This window comes from Pan troglodytes, chromosome 9 (genome assembly GCF_028858775.2).
Source record: "Pan troglodytes isolate AG18354 chromosome 9, NHGRI_mPanTro3-v2.0_pri, whole genome shotgun sequence".
Lineage (NCBI taxonomy): Eukaryota > Metazoa > Chordata > Mammalia > Primates > Hominidae > Pan > Pan troglodytes.
In genome coordinates, this window is record NC_072407.2 from 26,900,863 (window position 1) to 26,922,638 (window position 21,776).

Sequence of the window (21,776 nt, forward strand, 5' to 3'; positions counted from 1 at the left end):
AGATTGTTCAGTAATTTCTCCCTAACTCTGAAAGCAATTTAGGTGAAATTCTGCAGACTTAATATTGAACAAAGAAATCAATGAAGGAGGCCAGGTGTGATGGCTCATGCCTGTAATCCCAGCACTTTGGGAGGCTGAGGCGGGCAGATCACTTGAGGTCAGGAGTTCAAGACCAGCCTGGCTAACATGATGGAACCCTGTTTTTCAAAAAAAAAAAAAATCAGCCAGGCATGGTGACATGCACCTTAAGTCCCAGCTACCTGGGAGGCTGAGGCAGGAGAATCGCTTGAACCCAGGAGGTGGAGGTTGCAGTGAGCGGATCATGCCACTGCACCCTAGCCTGGGTGACAGAGCGAGACTCTGTCTGTCTCAAAAGAAAAAAAAAAGAGAAATCAATGAAAGCAAATGAAGGAGTCACACCAGGGTAGAGGGACAGCATTTTTGTCGGACTTCCCTAAATTTATGTTATGGGTTAGTGTATTCATTTCCTATGGCCACTGTAACAAGTCACCACACTTGGTTACTATAAACAACAGAAATGTATCGTCTCACAGTTCTGGAGGTTGAAAGTCTGAGATTAATATACCAGCATGGCTTTGCTCCCTACAGACTCTAGGGACTTTTTGACTCGTCCAGTTTCTGGTGGCTGTCTTGGCTTGAGGCCATGTCACTCCAGTTGCTGTTTCTATCTTCACATGTCCCATTCCTCTGTGTGTATCTAATCTCCCTCTTTGCTTCCTTCTTATAGAGACAGTTATGATAGCATTTAGGGCCCACCCAGATAATCCAGGATAGTCTCCTCATCTCAAAACCCTTAATCACATCTGCAAATACCCATTTTCCAAATTAGGTAACTTTCATAGGTTCCAGGGATTAGAGGTAGGAGATGGACACACATTTGGGAGCCATTATCAGCTTATCAGATTTAGCATTGCATTTTAGTTTTGAATTCTATGCAGAAAGCATATCACATTTTCCATCTTTAGGGCTATGATTTGTCTTAACCTGTTCCAGGATAGGGGCTAATTTCACCTGCTTCCCTTTTGCCCCAAAAAGACTTACTTATTCTTTCTACTGCCTGGAGCTATACCTTCTTACAGCTTTGGCACAAAGTTAAGGCCATGCTTAATGTGTCACTAGGTCATTGGGCTATTGCAAGGAAAACAGTTAACCAGGAGCTGCAGTTTGAATGTTAAAAATAACAATTGTTGTCGAGGCTGATCTCGAACTCCTGGACTCAAGTGATCTAGGAGTTCGAGATTGGCCTGGGCAACAAAGTAAGACCCTCTCATCTCAGCAAAAAATTAACCAGGCATTGTGGTGTGGGCCGGTAGTCCACTACTTGGGAGATAGAACTGGGAGATCACTGGACCCCCAGGAAAGTTGAGGTTGCAGTGAGCTGTGATCATGCCACTGAACTCCAGCCTGGGTAACAGAGAGACCTTCTGTCTCAAAAAAAAAAAAAAAAAAAAAGCAACAGATGGTCTCTTTTGCTGTTAAATGCCATATGGGAATTTGGGAATTTGTCTTTGACAATTTTTTAATGCACTTTTAATCACGTATCCTTTTTGGTATGACTGTTATATGTCAACGTTTCTGGTCTCTGAATTCCTTTTAGACTAATGGATATGTAGAGGCTGGGTATAGGCACAAGCTGGCAGAGGTGAGCTGCTGGCGGATGATGGTGCCTCATAAATTATGGGTCTTGGTAGATGAACAGAAACTAAGGCCAAAAGTCCTAAGTCAGCTGCCAGAAAGGATAAGACAGAACAAGTATGTTCAGTAGAGACAGTAAGGGGCCTGGACTAGAGAGATTCCACAAAGTCCAGGAAATTAGAAGTGGGCATTTCCCTTTTCTTAAATTAGCATTATATTAATGTATGAGTTATGAATGTATGAGAGGAGGGATAAAAGGGAAATCAGAGAGAGTTCACAAGAAATGGTTTTATAGGCCAGGAGGGACCATTTACGGGCCATCGTTGCATTAGCCTGCAGTCATGAGAGACTGATGGGTGAAATCTAGCAGTTGAAGAAGAAAAGGTTAAATGATTAAAAACAGAGCTAAGAGTTGAGATTAGAAAAGGGAAATAAATAGCTGAGAGATCCCAAACCTGTGGTGATTGCTGTTTTTCTCACTGCCTCTCTCCTTTCCTTCCTCTACCCATCTCTCCAACTTCGTGAGTTTAAGGAACTATTATGCCCACCCATTTAAATTTTCTCCTGTTATTTTGAACTTGATCTACATTTTGAGCTTCCTTACCTTTGCTGATTCCATGTCTGACCCAAGATAAGGTCGAGTTATTACTCTAAGTTATTTCACAGAAGAGAGTTGCTTCATGTCAGGTCCCTTATGAAGTCTCTATTTCAGGGCTCTTCCTCACTTATTTTATTTTGGAAAATAAAGTTTTGTGTTTTTTTTTTGTTTGTTTAGGAAAACACATTAGTTGGAAATGGAAGTAATGAATGCTAGCTTTTAATATTTATTAGTGTCACCTAGCTGAATCAATAAAAACACAAGTCAAGAAAAAGTTACTAATTATCTCTTGGGATAAAACTTTACCTTTTAGAGTTCTGAAAGTAATTATAAGCAAGTCTTTTAAAGATCACTTTCAAAGCTAATAGAATAAATAAATGGCTACGCTTTGGAGATCCTAAATACACACCTAAAGGACAGATAAAAATGAACAACTATTCTAATGTAATGTGAAAGAGTGTCGAGGCTTTGGATAAATTCCCTGTAACATGTAACAGCATCAAACTAGTACTTAAAAAGTGCTGTATTTGAAGACACTGAGATGGGAGTGAAAGGGTAAGGCTTTGAAAATCACTATATGATGCAAAAACTTGTTGCAGTGATTATGATTATTATTATTATTTGAGACAGAGTTTCACTCTGTGGCCCAGGCTGTAGTGTGTGGCAACATCTAGGCTCACTGCCACCTCTGCCTCCTGGTTTCAAGGGATTCTTGTAATTGGGATTACAGGTGTGTGCCACCAGGCCTGGCTAATTTTTGTATTTTTAGTACAGATGGAGTTTCGCCATTTTGGCCAGGCTGGTCTTGAACTCCTGGCCTCAAGTGGTCTGCCTGCCTCAGCCTCCCAAAGTGCTGGGATTACAGGTGTGAGCCACCATGCCCAGCCTCCAGTGACAATTATGACAGTAATGTTAAACACACATATGAAGAAGTTGAACACAACTGTTTAAAGAAATGTGGGCATGAAAATAAGTAATATTTCTAAACTTATGTAGGATGTTTATAAATATTATTTATAAAACATGGGTTTAAACATAGATGTGTAATAAATAAATTATTACAAGTAGAAACTTAGCTATTTTAGCTACATCTCTGAAAGTTTAAAGAGTCAAACTGACAACAAATTTTTGTGATATTTGCACCCCAAATAGTTTATTTTTCTCATAGTTGGAATGTTTTAACTTTCTGTCACCCTGTATCAAAGTAAATAAAAATTTTTGGGAAAGACTGAAAGCACAATTTCTTTCTAGAAAGGACCCAAGTGTACTATCACTCATCAAACAAGTACAAGAATCCAAAGGCTAATATAAAACATTTTCTCATGCTTTCCAATCTCTGCCCTAACTCACCTTCTCCTGCATGCAATCAGCCTAGAGAAACATATTGGAGCCTGCTCTTCCTGGTTTCTCATTTGTGTTCTGATTTATGGAAGTCAAGGTTACAGAATCCTTTGGTCCTGCTTCATACTGAAAGGCAGATCCTCACACATAAAAGTATCAATACAAAAATACTTTTTTTTTTTTTTTTTTTTGCTAATGGTGATTAACTTTCATAGCAAAACAAATGATTCTCTCCCCATGAAGGGTGATCTTCAGAGTGATAGAAAGATTTCTTCTTGCCTAATTTTGATCTGAAGAAATCTTTCAAAAGTGATGATAATGTCATATTTGATCCTGGAAATGATATAAATCTAAAGAGGAAATACTGGTGATTATTTAGCTGGAGTGACAATTAACTCCCTACTGAGAAAAATAATTCTGAATTTTAGTACCTAATACTAATTTTTGGACAACCATCAGAGCAAAGGTGAAATGAATGATTAATAGTCACACTTTATAATTGTTGAGTACTTAACTTTTAATCTAGATAAGGTGTGGCTAAAAGGATCATTATTGGATGCATCTTTATTAGATAGCATGCATTTTTAGGAATTGTATATTGAAAGTACCTTGATGTTAGGATCAGTAGTACTCAAGACTTAGAGTCTGTATGGCAAGTCATAGCTTCTTGTTACTCTCCATTTTCCTCTAGGTTTATACTGTATGTGTATGAGTTTACAGGAGAATAAAGGAACTCATTTGAAGCCACTTCTTATTTTGCAGTCTTCAGTTTATTTAGCTAATTAGCTTATACTTATTAGAAAAAAACCACAATGCAATATATTTTTAGAACAAAAATTAATTTTCAGCTAAGTTTTAATAATGAAGAGAGCTCCTCTTGCAGTACTTATAATTCTTAAAATCTCAAATCAAGGGAAAGCTGGGATGATAACGGTGAGTGTACTAACACTGTCGTTGTGTATAATAGCAAATAATTGTATTCAAGTTCACAGAGATAACAAATCTCTTCCTTTATGTATTCTCTAGTTTTGATTGTCATATAATTTTCTACAGTAAGTTGCTATTTTGAGGACAAAAGTGAAAATAGATGATATAGAATGGAAGGTTGGAAATTTATCCAAAGAACGTACATAAATATTTATTAAGAAAAAAAGTAACCTTATTAAGATATGCTTATTTTTACTGAAGACATTTTTAAAGACATTTGATTTTGTCTTATCCTAGGTATTTAATTAAGTCGTCTTTGAAAACTGCATTACATATTTAATATCACAGAAATAAATACAAATTGCTCTTCTGATACTTATACAATCACAGGAACACTAACAGTTGGATTAGCATCCTAAATAAGATATTTTTCAGATAGCAAGAACTGAAAAACTTGTGTGAGAAATTATTTCCTCTTATATTGACAGAATGACTTCCTTTTTTTTACAAAGAGAAAAAATGTAAATGGAGTATTATTTCATACGAAGGATTTTCTTTCAAGCACCTATTATATGACAAATATGGATGTTAGCAATCATTATACTGATACTTTAACTTAACTTGCTTTGTCATAACAGTGAGTTACAGTTCTGTATGAAATTATAAAATCCTCGGAAAACTATCACTACCTGGCTTTGCGTGTTAGAACGGACACATGGAAACAGATTACTCTGGCAAACACGTTTACCTTTATTGAACATGTAACATATTTAAGGAACACTTTCTGGGTGCATGGATTCATTTGTTGAACAATATGGCAGGTTAAATGTCATGATCTTTGATATTTGCATAGCACATTTATAAACCATATTAAATTTGAGAAAACGTAATGTGTGTATGATTACCTTAACTTTTATAATTGAGTAAAGAAATCAAGCTCAGAGAACTTAGGAGAATAAGGTCATTCCATTGAACATATATTAATTCAATAAATATTTTTGGAGTACTATATTAGTGAATAAGTACTATAGGTATTAGTACTATATTAATCAGTAAGTAATTTTGGAGAGCTATGTTAGCACTCTCTTAGTTGCAAGAGCAGAAACACTTATGAAAGCAACAAACTGGAAAGACTATTATTTTGTTTTGATAATGGGTTAAAAACAGAAGGAAATTTTGTTCAAATAATAACTATTCGTCTTAGTATTAGCTTTATTCCCTCTGTATGCTGGCCTTATTTTGTCCTACTACTAATAGTTTTCTCTGCAGATGAGGGAGGCTTCTCATATCCACCTTCATTCTGCTAGGCTGCCATCCTTCTTCACAACTTAACCTAAAAGAGAGTCCTCCTTGCCAGCTGCAATGGAGCATCCTGACTGGCATTTATTAGTAGCTAAAATATTATTGAAAATGCATTTAAAAGGCTCATGTTAAGTTCTAGTATTCAATAGTACTGTAAATAAATTACACTTAACAATTATTTATTGTATAATTCAAAATAGAAGAGAAGAATTGTGATGTTGCCGACACAAAGATAAATGTTTGAGGTGATAGATATCCCAGTTACCCTGACTTGATAATTACACATCATATAACTATATCAAAATATCACAGGTACCTCCAAATTATGCACAGCTATAACAATGAAAACACAAAAAGGAAATCCTTTAAAAAGTTTAGATCCAATGAGATTAGTATTAGTGAATTAATGAAACATCTGTTTTTAAGTTGATGGGACTTTTAGCATTCTAATGTTTATGTAGAATCTAATCAAGATCTTAGAATAATTAACAAGTTATTATTCCTTCTTTTGTACCTTTCTGTCCAAATGTCAATAAGGGTGATTTGAATATTGAATATCATGATTGGTTTTAGAGATAGATAGGCAGAAAAAACCCCCCAGGCAACAAACAGAAAGTGTGGCATGAAGCCTGTGGAAAACTAATAAAGGAAATAAATTCATTTTGGCTAAGAGTAGTTGTTTACTTCTGACAAAGACCTACTATTAATAGAGATTAGCAAATCTTTTCACAGGCTTAAAAAATCATATTTAATTACAATCCACATTTTCTCAACCCCCCTTAATTAGCAATGAAAACAGGTAGATCAGAAAAACCAAAAAATTCAGTGTAAAAATACCTAAATTCAAATTTTACTGTATTTTATTTTGGTATAAGATACTTTAGATGCAGCTAAACTGAATAAATCTCAATTTTCTAGTGAGTAAATGGGGGACTAATACTATCTACTTCTTACAGTTATACAATTTAAGGAATAATCTATTTCAGTGTGCTCAAATATTAATTTTCCTCTTAAACTATTTCGGGATAGTTTCTTTTGTGGCTAAGGTTTGCATTGGGACAGCAAAAGAGGAAATAGAAAGTGAGTTGCTAAAGGGATATATAACTTTTTTTCACAAGAATCAATATAATTCATAATAATTCTTTAGCATAATCTAGCTATTTTTCAAATATTATATATATATTTTTTCCAGAGAAATTAGAAGTCATATTTCTGCAGTATAGCCATCTAATTTCCCATCTCTAGGGTATGTTTGTTTTTAGAAAAACATTCCAGCAGGTGGCGCCAACATCATAATATTTAACCTTCATGAAACTATGCCAGGAGTGGGTAAGGAAACAAAAGTTATTGTTTAGCCAGAAGGTGGAGCTAGGTGACCAGTCTTTAAAATCAGTGTCTGCGTTTGAAATAGACAACTTCAATTTTACTGAATCACAGGATTTATAATCTGAGTATTGTGAAGAGCATTGTCTGAATCCTCTACCTTCCATACCTTCAAATTTCAACTTTCAGTGTATTATTTTTACAATTAAAGAATTCTGGTCCAGCTCATGAAAGCAAGAAATACTTTTATATTCTAATTTTTATTATTCATAGTCTTTGCAAAAAAGAGAGCATATTTAAATATTGTTATTGTACTGTTTCTCTATATGTTTGAAGATTATACATTTTTATAAAGTATGTACTTATCATATACCATACATCCTCTGCTCTTTTCTGTTTCTCCACTGTGATTTTCTTAGGAAGATGAAACACTGAATTAGGAGATCTGGGAAACTGCAGACACACTTTCTGACATGTTCAAATCAGGAAAAAAAGGGTTTGAAATATTTCTTCTATAATACTTCATGAATTTTTCTAAAATACTGTTTAATTTTAATTTATTTTTTTATTCTGTTGCCAATGTTTAAGTCTTTAATCACTTTAAACAATAGGAAGTAAAAATTAAACAGCTTCATAACTTTGTTTAAGCTTTCATATTAGCAGAAACTCTGTTTTCTAAAAATTGTTGGCAGATCATTGAATTCTAAATACTTGCCTATTTAATATCTGTGAAATTAATCAATTTCTCACATGCCACATTACTTCCTTCTATCTCCTACCTTCAGCTAGTGGGGCAATCCAATAGCCTACTAGGAGTTGACTTACCTTCCTCTTGCCCCCTCTAATCTGTTTTCTTTCATGAGATCAAGAGCAATGTTTTATAAATGCAAATTTGATCATTTCATTCCTATTTTTATAAAAACCTTCAATAACTTTTTACTTCTCTAAGCAATGAAACCTCAAAGTGCCCAAAAGGCACCTCTTCAGGTCTGTCTCATACCATTCTTTCCAATCATTTTCTATAGCGTTTTCTTTCTATACAAACTTTATCACACTATGCTCCCTCCATCTAAATCTGGCCCTGCCTACCCCTAGTGTAAGTTCATGAGGACAGAAGCATGTTCATCACCTTTCTCACTGCTGTATTTGCAGTGAGTGAGTGTACCATATCATATCATGACAGAATGAATGAACAAATAAAAAATCAGAGGCCTCTGGAAAATAAAATTAAATTGAAGGATTCAGAATATTTTTCAATGGCAAGCTATTCCCCCTTAAGAGAATGTTCAGGATGCAGATGATAACTTTGGTATCTGCAAGTCTGCTCTAAGAGCAAAAGCTTACAGGAAGAATTAAACCCAAGATAAAAAACAAACAAACAAAAAACTAAAAACAAACCAAAAAAACTTGAGTATCTAAAAATAGAACAAATTTCTGTGGTAGGTAGTGTTGCCTGTAACTAGAGATATTCAAACATAAGTTACTGTTTCATTTGTATAAACTAGTAGTCTGGTAGAACAATTAGATGAACTTCGAACTCCCTTTGAGCTTTGAGATTCTATGGAGGTATGCTTTGTTAAGAAGATTATCTCTGTATTTGCCATGCTGAATGCATTATGAGGCCAATGCTGAGTGCATGGAGGTTCCTCCTTAGAGTTCTCGGAATTAAGTTTTATTGAGTTTAGGACTTTAAAGGATATGTGATTTCCTAACACCATCTATGACACTAATTTCAGCTTTAGCTCACATTGCCAGCCTCTTCTTGGGATACACTTGAAATAAAATAGATTCTTTTTTTCAGATGAGTTATTTTCTCTGTTAACTGAAATTATCTACTTTATTTTTTTTTTGCTGGTGTAACTTTTACTGAATCACTGATAACACTGATATATTTTTGATAATACATTTGTATTTTAGAACAATAAAACATGTTTAATTTGCTTTTGGTGGTGGACTAAATTCTCTATTTCAAATATATAAATCTTCTCCAGTGTATCCATATACCACAGTGGCTAATAACCTCTTTGTTTCATGAATCTATTTTTGGTCTGCTGCAGGAGAAAGGGTGAAGAAGTTTACACTCAATATACTAATAGCTCCTGACTTTTACACCTCAACCCAGATTTTATAACTATAATAAAAACATAAATTCATTCTCAGGCTTCATACTGTATAAACTACATAGTTCTTTTTTGAGACATGGTCTCACTGTTGCACAGGCTGAAGTGTAGTGGTATAATTGTGTGGCTCACTGCACCCTCCAACTCCTGGGCTCAAGCAGTCCTGCCTTGGCCTCCCAAATTGCTAGGATTACAGGTGTGAACCACTGTACCTGGCCAGTTCTTAACATTGTTTGCTAGGTGGCAGATGAAACCTGCACTTGAAGAGTTTTTTCAAATCAAGTTAATTCACATGTAAACAAAGCTATAGATTGCCTCACTGTTTTTAAGAGCCCAAATCAGGAAATGATTGCTAAGTTGATCAACAGAATACATGTTAAATAAGCTACATACATAAAGTGGGCCACAGTGCAGCCGTTAAAAGAAAAGATAGATTCAACTGTATATTGACATGGAAATATTTTCATGATATATTGCTGAGAGAAAGTATTGAGTAGTAAACAGTATGTACAGTGTGTTTCCATTTTAAAAAGAAAGTAAGGTGATGCAAATGCATCAAAACATGTCAGAAAGTCTTTATCCAAACTGGTGTCACTGGTTATCTCTGAGCAGTAGAATTCTTTACTTGATGTCTACAGGGATGAGGATTGGAAACTCCCTTCTGACACATTTGATAGAGTCTAATATGAGTCAATTCCCATATGCATTTCCTTAAAAAAAACTAATAAAGACACAAAATAATACAATCTAATGTCAACTTTCTTCTATAGGAGTAAAGAAGAGGAAATTAATCACAGCCAAGCAAAGAGGTAGATGATTTTAAAGTCCAATAGACACTATCAAAATTCAGAGTTCTTGTGGGCAAAAAATGATAATGAAAGCATACATAAAGATTAGATGATATAAATGTACAATTTTAAATCATTCTTGCTCTTGCTCTTACCATCCCAAAGAGAAATTCTAGACTTCTGCAAAACTTCTTTCTACCCCTGATTTTTCATGGGTTTAGAAGATTCTTCATATCTCCACTTCACTATCTTTTTGTCCTGCCATATTGGACCCAACAGTTTTCCTGCGCAAACTGCTGTTGCTTTTTTGAGCACAGTGCACATGGTGGGGACAGTCGGAATTCTCTGCTACTGCACTATGTGTTGTGGTTTCTCCCAGTTAAGTCTGAGTATACAGGAGGGAGACATAGACAATATAAATGCATACATTACGACCAGCTTAATTTAAATAAGGAATTTGTGTTGGAGAGGAATAAAATGACTTTTTAAGTATGTTTTATTACACAAGATATATATATATATATATGTACAATCACAATATAATAAAATATAGGCAAATCAGTAATGTTGAATGCAGAAAACAGAAATTGGTGCAAGTATTTTAAGTAGAAAGGAATTTAATACAAGATATTAGTTGCTTACAACTTAGCAACTGTTATTGCTTATTGTTGGAAGGGCTGAAAGAACAGGTTCTGTTCCAGACTTTCTGGACTGATTTCCAAAAGAATACCAAGCTGATCCACAGAGGAGCTACTACTATCCCTGAAGCAGCTGCTAGTACTGCTGCCACAGCTGCCTCTCACAGTGACTGATTTTAGGAAGCCAGAGTAGGATGTCATTCTGCAGTTTCATACCCGGAAAAATGGTGCACAGACCTGGAATGCAGCTACAGGCAAGTCTCACATTTCTAAAATGCCAGCAGCAAGAGCCGAGAGTTGCAGGAACATGCTATCGTCTTTTCTTCATTCTGCCTTGCAGACTTTCTCAATTTTCTCAATTTCTCTCAAGTACTGGAAATAGATAATTTGCATCCAGAATGTTAGCTTCAAGAATATTAGGGGGAGTTTAGATCGTACCTTTCCAAACTCTCCAAATCAAAGAGTGGAAAAGAGACTGAGAGTCAGAGTATATCTCATAAACAGAGAAGCTCCAGCTAGGAAAAAATAATCACTCATAACATGACCATCCAGATAAGATAGCTGTTAACATGGTTACACATCTATTATATTTTTCTTTCCATGTCTGTCTACCTATCATCCATCCATCTATCTATCTATCTATCTATCTATCTATCTATCTAATCTATTCAATTTGAAGTAATTGTTTTTCTAGTTTGTTTAGTAGCCCTTCCTACCATTCTTTGGATAAAAACAGGATCCCTTTTTCATTTGGAAACTACCTCAATCCATATCTATGTTTTCCTGACCAACAAAACTTATCCCCTTCAATCCCATTATCCTCAAATCCTAATTATACATTATATGAGCCAAAAATGTCCTTTTTTTGGTCCTAATCATGTTTGACTATAGTTTCTGACAGTGTCATCTGACAAATCCTAACGTATATATGTGTATATTAAAGGTGACTTATAGACTAGGAAATACTTTGCAGCCTGCTTTTTTCATGGATAAATATATCAAAATTTTTTCAGGTAATAAGTTAAATATCTGCCGTAATTATTAATGGCTACAAAACATTACAATGTTTGGATTTACCATAATTTGTTCAATTCATAATTTGTGTCTAACTTTTTTACTTTCATCACATTGAAGTTGAAATGGGTGTGTAAATTTGGACTACTTTTGGTTGCAAGTGACAGAAGCCAAACTTGAAATGCTTGAACAAAAAGGGGTTTTGGAAAGATATTAGGATTTCTCACAAAATATGAAGAAAAAATACAGAATTTAGACCCCCATCAAGAACTACCAGGATTAGAACATGAAACTTGATGTCATTTGAATTTTCTTTATTGTCCACATGGAGAAGCTGGAGTGACCAACTTGTCCTGATCTTCCTGGGACTATCCAAGTTTTAAGACTGAAAGTCCCAGATCCTGGGAACTCCCCTTATCCCAAGAAAACTGGAACTTTGGTCATCCCAGCTCTGGAGTCTTATTTTGTCAGGCAATAGAAAGAAACATTCTTCTGGCAGTTCTAGTTGAAAGCTCCAATGAAGAAGTCATATTCATTCATAGATCAACTGCTTTTGTCAAAAGGAAGGGGATTTTTGCTAGAAGAAAGGAAGTTTAGGCTGGGTGTGGTGGCTCACGCCTGTAATCCCAGCACTTTGGGAGGCCGAGGTGGATGGATCACAAGGTCAGGAGTTCGAGACTAGCCTGTCTGATATGGTGAAACCCTGTCTCTACTAAAAATACAAAAATTACCTGGGTGTGGTGCCAGGTGCCTATAATCCCAGCTACTCAGGAGGCTGAGGCAGGAGAATCGCTTGAACGTGGGAGGTGGAGGTTGCAGTGAGCCGAGATCATGCCACTGCACTCTAGCCTGGGCAACAGAGTGAGACTCTGTCTCAAAAAAAAAAAAAAAAAAAAAAAAAAAAAAAGAAAGAAGTTTAGACTAAGAAAACAACCTCTACTCCTAGCAAATAAAGGAACCACATTATAGTGGGCCTTGGTGGTCCTTGAGAAGCCAGACAGAAATATTCAGTTTTGACTAATTTAAATTAAAAATGTGGAAGATGGCAGAAGAGAATGAAAAAATGAAATAAGTATAAAGGGACAATTGATTTGTTGGAAATTATGCAAGGTCAACTGAAGACTAGGATTCAGAAGATACACTGAGAACACGTTAGCAGCAATTCGGGTATGAGTTTAGCTGTACAAGAACACATGATTTTGGAGCAGAAGAAATAAATGGAAGAGGAATTTAAATGCCAAAATCTCATAGCTCATTGGTAGGACAAATTAGTTTGACTGTCATGTTGATATTTCAGCATCCCAAGAGTGCATAGCATTAGTACAGTTCTGGTCTGAAACCATAATCCTTGAGAATTTCATCTGTAAGTTTTGGGAGAACAAAGAATGAAGACTTCTAGGCCCAAGGAAACCCGGGTAGGACAACGGTCCCTTAGATTTTGCCACACTGAAATGTAAATCAGTCACACAAGGTTAGGGATCATCTCTATCCTGTTCTTGACTGTTCACCCTTGGTCCTGAAACAGTGCCCCACATGTAGAAGACTGACAGTATCGAGCATACTGTGGAGTAGTTAGAAGGGGAAGAGAATGGGAATTTAAAGAGCATATTATCACAGAAAGATAAAAAAGAAAAGGTTTTCCTGATTAGTAATGCAAAAAGTTTCCTTTGAAATATTTAGATTCTTGAGGAAATCCTTATTTGGTTTGAATCTATTGAAAATAGCTTCAATTGTTTCTTTTATTTGTATGTATACACAGTCATGCATATGATAAAATAAACATTTTTCTAAATCTTGGAAGAAATAAAATCATCTACACAAATACTGTGGAAGTAACTTTAAAATGTCCATACTTGGACAACACCTTTAAAATCCTCTGTCTGGAGACTCCTTCCTTCCTCTTCTCTAGGATGCATACATACAAACATGCAATTTTGTTTTGACTTCTAAGTCTTTGGAATTCCTTAGTATATATAAGTATACATAGACATATAGCTATTACTTATACAGAAAGGCAAAAGAGTGATAAGGAGCCCATATTCAGAATATAGTTTCCTCATGAGTGTGGGAGAAGTGGGGAGATGAGATGAGAGGGAGGAAAAGAGCAATAGGAAATTCATGGGTATTGATAATAGTCTATATGCTAATTTGTTTGGTAAGCCCCCAAGTGTTCATTTCATCATTATACTTCCTAATCTATGTGTAAATTAAATTACATATGTTATATATATATATATATAAAACTTAGCATATAGCAAACATTCATAGTAAAATGTAAAAAAGTATATAAAATTAACATATATACATATGATCAAACCATTTATTCATATTATAGTGTTATTGAGAGAACTCTTTAATGATGTATATTTTTGTTTAGAATGGTCACAGTCATATATCTAAAGAAATTAAATCTAATTTAATCTCTTATTCATGTTAGCAATATTTTCTTGGTCTTAGTCTTAAATTGATGCTCAAATTCTAAATATAGAAGAGGTTTTTGGCCAGGCACGGTGGCTAACGTCTGTAATCCCAGCACTTTGGGAGGCCGAGGTGAGCAGATCACCTGAGGTCAGGAGTTGGAGACCAGCTTGGTCAATATAATGAAACCCCATCTCTACTAAAAATACAAATAAATAAATAAATAAATAAATTAGTCAGGTGTTGTGTTGCATGCCTGTAGTCTCAGCTGCTCAGGAGGCTGAGGCACAAGAATTGCTTGAACCCGGGAGGCAGAGGTTACAGTAAGCTGAGATTGCCATTGCACTCCAGCCTGGGCAACAGAGTGAAACTCCATTTCAAAAAAAAAAAAAGTTTTTTTTTTTGGAGTCTGGCAAGAAATCGTATAAAGAGGAAAACATCCCTATTTAGGAAAATGTATGCTTTATTTTTACACTATTGTAATTTTTGTGTGTGTGTGTGATGGAGTCTTGTTCTATTGCCCAGGCTGAAGTGCAGTGGCACGATCTCAGCTCACTGCAACCTCAGTCTTGTGGGTTCAAGCGATTCTCCTGCCTCAGCCTCCTGAGTAGCTGGGACTACAGGCGTGAGCTACCATGCCTGGCTAATTTTTGTATTTTTAGTAGAGACAGGGTTTCACCATGTTGGCCAGGTTGGTCTCAAACTCCTGACCTCAAGTGATCCACCTGACTTGGCCTCCCAAAGTGCTGGGATTACAGCACTCTTGTAATTTATTTCTATTATTACTAACACTTTATCTTCACCTTTTTCTTGAAAAAAAAGGCTTTTTTTAACATTAATAACAGATGAGAAAATTTAAAAAGCCCATTGGACTTAAAAATAGGAGATGCGAATTTAATCTTCAATTCTGCCAGCATTTACTCTTAGTTCACTTAAGTTCTCTGGAATTCAGTTTTCATAAAGTAAGAAGACTGGACTGGATATAGAGAGCTATTGCTAAATTTCTTGATATTACATGTTGAAAGATTTCCAAGTACAATTTTACATTCTCTCTCTATTTCTGTCTTCCCAACCTTTTCATTCTGACATGGTGTTTTATAGAGTAGTTATAAAAATTTGAAGCTTATTTTCTATAAAAATTGAAAGAACATAGAACAAATGTTATCACTGGCCATCTTCTGAGGACACAGTATTACATAAACATATCTCTTATTGATAAGAATGTCTTTCTAAAGTGTGTTAGCCGGACAAATGTACACAGCAAATGATGAAAAAAATGTCAAACATCTGGCTCATATTTGTGTTTACTCTCTTTACTTTGTTAAGCATATATTTTCAAAGAATAATATTTCCTAAGAGTCTTGTAGTTATTTTTTCAAAAAAAGAATGTACTTAAAGTCTGCTTTGCCTTTTGGATTCCTAGACATGTCTGCTTAGTGAGGGCAAGAAACCACTAGAGGAATGCCTAAGTAACTTTGCAATATTTAATTTCAGAACACATAATTTCATGTCATATTTCATCAGAAGTCGTGTCTGTATATAAAGGGGGTGTTAAAGAGAAGTTGGCTAGATGCGATATTATTTTCATATTGTGTAAACAATTTGTGTTTCAAAGAAAAGAAATAAATAGATGCAAAATACAAGAAGAATTCTTTTCTAGCTTTAAGGTATCATGCTCTTCCCTTGTGTAAGTAAATAACAAAAGTAGGCCTTTGTTATTTTTACTTTGAATGTTTACTATCGATCCTGTGGACACTTTTACATACATGATCACATTTAATTGCGGAACAACTCTGGAGACTTCTGCTTTGGAGAAGAGGGAATAGATACAGTTTTGCCTATTCCTCCAGCTAAGTACAACTTAAAAACCTGGAAATTATGTATGAAACATAAGAAGACTCTGAAAGATGAAGAGAAGAAGGCAGACGTGCTAGGAACCCTTTAGACCCAAATAATGACACAGTGGTAACTTCTCTGTTCTCTTTTGTTTTTTGTTTCCCTCATATATCCCAAACTTGTAGCTGAAGAAGTCCACAACCTGGAAACACCAAGACAACCTGACAAAAATGCCCTGAAACAAAAGTTTGCTGTTTCTAGCCAAAGAATCAAGAAAGGAACAGCCTAGCATGAAATAAACTTGTAAGCAATGGAAAAGAAAATTACCAAAAACAGAGAAGGATATTACATGATAATAAAAGTGTCAGTCCAACAAAGAGAGAACATTGCTAAACGTGCATGCGCCAAACAATGATGCTGCAAAAAAATGAGAATCAAAAACTGACAGAAGTGAAAGAAGAAGTCAACAAATCAGCAATTATAGTTTAATACTTCAACAACCTTCTCACAACAATGGATAGAAAAGCTAGATAAAAAATCAACAAGCATACAGAATTCAACAATGCTATTAACCAACAAGAAACAAGATCTGAAAACTTTTTTAGAGTACTACACCCCAGAACAGCAGAATACATATCATTTCAGGTACTAACAGACCATATACCAAGATAGAATACAACTTAGGTCATAAAGCTAATTAACCTCAACAAATGTAAAATAATTAAAAACATACAAAGTGTGTTCTTTGATCACAATAAAATCAAACTAGAAACTTTTAACAGAAAGTGACTTTAACCATTCTGCCTGCTATAACAAAATACTATAAACAGAGTAATCTGTAAACAACAGATATTTATTTCTCACGGTTTGAGCTGGAAAGTCCAAGGTCAAGGCTTCAGTAGATTTGGTGTCTGGAGAAGATCGATTTCTTGGCCCGTAGATAGTGCTTTCTTGTTGTGTCTCCACATAGTGGAAGGGTAAGAGGTCTTTCCAAGGCTTCTCTTATAAGAGTACTAATCAGATTCATAATGGCTCTACCTTCATGACCTAATTGCCTTCCAAAACGCCCCCACCTAATTCCATCACCTTGGAAGTTAGGATTTCAACATATGAATGGTGGGGAGGGGGTTATGATAATTCAGTCCATTGCAAAAATATAAAAGAAAAATCTCTAGACACTTGAAAACTAGGCAACACATGTGTGTAAATAACCTATAGATCAAAGAGAAAGTCTCAGGGAAAAAGATAATGCATTGCACTGAATGAAAGTGAAAATACAACACATTAACATTTATGAAAAATAGCTAAAGCAATGCTGAGAAGAAAATTTATAGCACCAAATGCATACATTAGAAAAGAAGAAAAGTCTCAAATTCATCATCTAAACTCTCACCTAAAGAAATTAAAAAAAAAAAAAAAAAATCAGGACAACATAAGCCCAAAGCAAGCAGATAAAAATAAAATAAAAAAGAGCAAAGATCAGTTAAATTGAAAATATAAAACGTAGAGGAAATCAGTGAAACAAAGTGTAGTTTACTCAAAAAGATAAAATTGATAAACTTTTAACAATACTGGCAAAAAATAAAGACAGATTACAAATATAATACATGAAATAGGGCATATTACTATAGATCCTTCAGACAAACGATGATGGGGAATCAGATGAACAACTTATATAAAAATTGACAATTAGGATAGAGTGGACTGCTAGTTACTTGAGAAACATAAACTACCAAAACTTATCCAATATGAAATAGATAAATTGAATAGTTCTACAACTGTGAATAAAATTGAATTCATAAACTAAAATAGTTCTACAACTGTGAATAAAATTGAATTCATAAACTTCAGACAATTAAAGGATGCTGGGGAATAAGATGAACAACTTATATAAGAATTGACAAGATAGAGTGGACTGCTAGTTACTTGAGAAACAAACTACCAAAACTCATCCAATATGAAATAGATAAATTGAATAATTCTACAACTGTGAATAAAATTGAATTCATAAACTAAAAATTTCCAAAAAAATCTCCAGGACCCTATAATTTTGCTGGAAAATCTAGCAAATGTTTAAGGAAGGATTGGCAATAAAACTGCACAATCTCTCTTAGAGAATAGAAAAGGAAGGAATGCTTCCTAATTTATTTTATAAAGTTAGTATTACCCTTATATTAAAACCAGACACAGACAGCACATAAAACTAGACCAATGTCCCTCAAGAATACATATTAAAAAATGGTTAACATTATATTAGCATACCATGCAGCAATATGTATAACTATACACTATGACAATGTGTGTAATGACAAAGTATGATTCATCATAGGAGGCAAACCTAGTTCAATATTCAAAAATCAATGTACTTTATTAAGAGGCTATGGATGAAAATTACATGATCATACCAATCAATGCAAAAAAGTTGGACAAAGTCGATACTCTAAGAAATATAGAAATAGAGGTGAACTTTCTTAACACAAAATACTTACAGCTACCATTATAGTTAATGGGAAAAGTGTAAATACTTTTCCTTTCAGAATAGAAACAAGGCAAGGATGTGTACTCTCATCACTGGTATTCAACATAATGCTAGGAGTTCTAGCCAGTGCAATAAAACAAGCAAAGGAAATTCAAAAAATACATATTGAAAAGGAGTAAATAAAACTGACCTGTAAGCCATCTAAAAAACAAAAACTTCTAGAAATAATAAGTGAATTCAGCAAGTTTATAGGATACAAAAATCAGTTCTATTTTTATATTCTGGCAATGAACACCTGCAATTAAAAATATAATACTATCTACAAAAATAAAATTATAGTTGTAAATCTAACAAAATGTGTACAGGATTTGTTTTCTGAAAGCCTCAAAATACTGATGAAAGAAATTAAATAATATCTATATAGTTATTTATACTATGTTGATGGATGTCTGTAATTCTTAAATTGATACACATATTTAGTACAATTACTATAACATCCCAGCAAGATTTTTGTAGATAAAGATATTCTAAAATTCATATGGGAATGCAAAGGCACCAGGATAGCCAAACCCATTTTGAAAAGAAAGAATAATGTGGGAGGAATCATTTTATCCAATTTCAAGACTTATGATATACAAAACTACGTGGTATTGGTGGGAGAATAAACACATAGATCAATGGAACAAAACAAAGAAACTAAAAACAGACCTACATAAACATGTCACATTGGTTTTTGATGAAGGTACAAAAACCATTTAATGGAGAAAAGATAGTGTTGGCAACATGGTCCTGGAGCATGGATATCCATACACCATAAAATCAACCTCTACTTAAATTTTATACCATATACAAAAATTAACTCAAAATGGACCATGGACTTTAAATGTAAAGTGCAAAACTATCAATCTTTTTCAACAAAATATCTGAGAAAGTTTTAGGGGTCTAATGGTAGACAAAGAGTTCTTAGATTTGATGCAAAAACCATTAACCATTAAAGTAAAAATGGATAAACTGAACTTAATCAAAATTAAAAACTTTTGCTTTGTGAAAGACCTGGTTAAGAGGATAAAATACCAATTACAAACTGGGTTACCTTTCTTAACATCACACAGCAGGCAACATAGCAGAACCGACTTCATATTGAATCTGCTGGGAAAGAGCCTGTTTATATTTTTGTTTAGTACGTATGTGTAATTCAGGTAAAAAATGTTTTCTGCAAATACATAATGACTAGAAGTGTTTTTACTGAATATTATGGCAGTTTCCCCCTTTATTCTTTATGATGTGCACTGCATTCCAGCATTACTCTTCAGAAAAGTTTTGTAAATATTTTTATTTGGCTAGGAAATTAACTGTGAATGGACATATTTGTTCTGCTGCAAACAGCAATGTTGAGTACAAATTCCTTTTTGATATATATATAGCTCCTCTTTATCATTGACCATAGAAACAATAAAGACTAAACAAAGGAGTAATAAATTTAATAGTTCCTAGCCTGACATTAGAGCTAACAGTATAAAGGAAGCTATAATCATTTTTTTCATTTATACATTGTCTCCTCTCTCTAAATATGAGACTTTATCACATGTATTTCTTTATATAGCCATTCTGTTTTCCCTGCTCCACTCATTAAACTGTAAGACATTTCAGAACAGGGACTAAATATTTTTGTCTTCATAAGCTCAGGCTTAGCAAATTGCCCGGCATAGGTTACATAGTAATAAATATTTAAGTGAATAATTCTTTGTGATAATTGGACTGAAAAAAAACTAGACTATTCCATGGAATGATGAGAATTGCTTTATGATTGTTGCCAATGTGAAGATTCAGCATAAAAAAAAATAGGTGCTGTTTAAATTCTCTTACTTTTTCTGCTATTTAGAACAACATTTCTCAACTGTTAGTTGCCTTGTTATAAAGACAACTTTTTATCAGTCTTTTAGTCAGTCCTTTGTGTGCTCCTAACAGTACAAGATGGAATTCATGTCTTTTTTTCTGTTTATTTATTTATTTATTTATTTATTTTCAATAGGATTTTTGGGGAACAGGTAGTGTTTGGTTACATGAATAAGTTTGTTATTGGCGATTTCTGAGATTCTGGTGCATCCATCACCTGAGTGGTGTACACTGTACCCAATGGAATTCATCTCTTTCTATAGTCCTTCTTTTCTTCTCTTATACCTGATGTTAGGCATTCTCAGATGACCGGAAGTATAATTGGTTTTACGGCCTACACTAGTATATAGCAAACAGCATATACAAGGTAACAAACACAAAGTCTTTAGAGTTAGATAAACCTGCATTTGAAGACCAACTCTATCTCTGACCAGTCCTGAGAAATTACTTTGAGCCACAGTTTAGTTATTCATAAGATAGAATTTTCATAACTGTTAGAGATATTTAATAGAAAGCAAGGTGTTTGGCATAGAGGAGATTAACATTCAAAGGACAAATAGTAAAAATTATCAGTCATTTTACTCAATCTGATGAATACCACATTAATGACTGTTTTTCCTGAACATTATTACCACCTCCATCATTGTCTATCTTTAAAAATCAATTGCTATTAATAGTGCTGTGGTCATTCTTTACATAGGGATTTATCAAATGTACTTATTTGAGATGAAATAAGCCTAGTGACTCAGGTTAAAGATTATTTTCTGGAAGAAGTAATGCCAAGAAATGAAAAGTTCCCGAAGAAGTTTCTATCCTGTGGGGATTATTTCAGTTCAACCTGTTCCATTTGCAAAGGCAATTGCAGAATGTGTTATATAGGCATGACTATTGATTGAAGACTTTCTGCACTGTGAAAAATTTGGTTTTAAATGTCTATCTTAAAACCTTCTGTTTTAGCAGATATGCCAGCAAGTCAGCAGCATTTTCTGTGGTGCAGTCAGAATAGTTTTCAGTTGAATCTCTCTTTTCTTCTTTAGCATTTATCATCAGGGGCTACATCTCCATAAGGCATCTCAGGGTTACACCACCCATACAAAAAACGGTTTACATCTGCCTTTGGCTCATTTTTCTCCACATGCATGATTTACCCCATAATGTGCTGTGCTGTGCTCTGGGATCCTGCAGAAGAAAGCAGTGATGTGACTCATCTCCATCATGGGGATGTCCTAGCTCTGCTGCTACTGCCGCCACTCCCACCTTATTGCAGCACAAATATGATGAAGGGAAAAAGGAACAGAGTTGTTGATGGTAGTGTCTAAGATGAGTTCTCATGGGACGGCTACCAAAGGGGTCCTTCTGCAAACAGGAGGTTCCAATTTTAGGCTGCATACTAGTATTAAATAGGTAGTATTAATAACAATAAATATGCCCTTTTGAATA

General features: G+C 34.5%; 1 protein-coding gene across 10 annotated transcripts in view; it reads left to right on the forward strand.

Annotated features, from left to right (window-relative positions):
- Positions 1-21,776, forward strand: part of GAS2 (growth arrest specific 2) — a 731,425-nt gene that overhangs the window by 236,859 nt on the left and 472,790 nt on the right. Inside the window, exon 10 of one of the 10 annotated variants that reach the window (XR_001707209.4) lies at positions 16,147-16,702. The exons of the other annotated variants lie outside the window; for them this stretch is intronic. The gene's annotated coding sequence lies outside the window, so the exon portion shown is untranslated. Of the gene's footprint in view, positions 1-16,146; positions 16,703-21,776 lie in introns of those variants that run through there. 10 annotated transcript variants of the gene reach the window in all.